The sequence below is a fragment of the Lissotriton vulgaris genome, chromosome 6, assembly GCF_964263255.1.
Source record: "Lissotriton vulgaris chromosome 6, aLisVul1.2, whole genome shotgun sequence".
NCBI lineage: Eukaryota > Metazoa > Chordata > Amphibia > Caudata > Salamandridae > Lissotriton > Lissotriton vulgaris.
The window spans coordinates 1,081,520,252-1,081,521,614 of record NC_141694.1 but is presented as its reverse complement, the minus strand read 5'-3'; the positions used below and the strand labels follow the sequence as shown (position 1 = coordinate 1,081,521,614).

The following is a 1,363-nucleotide window of genomic DNA, read 5'->3' as shown; positions in this document are numbered from 1 at the left end:
ATTCCTTGGGAGAATGCCATACTGTAACTTACCTGTAGATTCTATATCCCTAAGAATTTATTCCTTTGGCTTTGTTTTGGCTGGATTTGCGTTAGAATTAAGTTGCTTGTAGTATAGTCCTTCTTCTGTTCTTATCCCTTTGGTCGTTTTTTATTTATTGTTTTATGTATTGGGTTCAAGTATCCATTTATATATCATTTTATTATTTCCCCCTTGTCTGTTATTGGTTATTGTTTTACCGGCCTCCTACCTGTTTATATTTCTCACTGGTAGTCGGGTCGAAAAGTCTGTTTTTTCTGTTTATTCATTATGGTTGTTTATCCGCCTAGTCCCTTGTTTGTGTTTGCTATTCGTTACACTTTGCTTGGTCCATTGTTTATCTTTATGGCACACAGGTGCTCGTCATTTTCCGTCTAGGCGTGTGTATTTAATCCCGCCTTCCCCGCGTTTTTCCTTTACCGACGAAAACCTTCACGTTGCAGGGAGAAGGAGCTCCGCGTTTTACACCCTTGAGGACGCCACTTTTCACTCAGACCTACGGGTCTTTTCAGGTCAGTCTAATTGATCATGCGCTTCTCTCGCCGCCTTCTACTTTGCCTCATGTTACCTGTGTCCGCTCCTCCTTACTATTATGGAGTTTTGAAACCCATTTTCCATTGTCCCTCTAGGCTCCCAGTATTTTTCTGGAATCGATGTCCTGCACTTGCGGGATACCTTTTGTCTCCATCTTACCGCTGACTAAACACTTCTAAGTACATTCTATTAAGGTATGGTGTAGTTCTCTGCACGTTTGTCGATTTATTATGTCAGAGGCACGACACTTCTCTGTTTTGTGTAGTTTAATTATTAGTTTTTCCACTTATTACCTTTCAGGTCGTTCCTTTTTTCTTAAAAGGCATCTACGTTATCTCCTGTATTAACTACAGTTCTTGCCATTCTCTTTGAGGTATTTTACCATTTGTTTCTTTCCTGTTTTCCTTACTCTGCCATGCTTGCTATTCTTAGATACGTGTCACACCTGTATTTATTTTTCATGTCCCTATTAGATATTGTATGCTCTTTGCGGAATTGTTGTTTCTGCACTCTTGCTCCTTGTGAACGCCGGGATCCCATGTGGGGCTATTCCTAATTTGTAACCTCCTGACCTGTGGAACCTGGAGATTATTTACCGCATCTATAAGGTCTCTCATTTATCTATAGACCCCCTCTATATATCTCTACTGGTCTCGTTTACCCTTAGCTTTCTAGGTAGACTACTTCTCTTTGAATTGGTTTTAAATATGGATGCACTTCCCCCCTTTTTTTGGAGAATTATTGGTTTTACTTGGCTATACACCTTTCTTTATCTATTCCTCACTTTGTC

At 40.0% G+C, this 1,363-nt stretch overlaps 1 long non-coding RNA gene across 1 annotated transcript; it reads left to right on the top strand.

Annotated features, from left to right (window-relative positions):
- The first annotated feature begins 456 nt into the window (after positions 1-456).
- Positions 457-1,154, top strand: LOC147708445 (uncharacterized). The gene is made up of 4 exons (XR_015296501.1): positions 457-551; positions 669-767; positions 874-946; positions 1,047-1,154. It is a non-coding gene; the product is annotated as an uncharacterized LOC147708445 (long non-coding RNA).
- Positions 1,155-1,363: the final 209 nt, after the last annotated feature.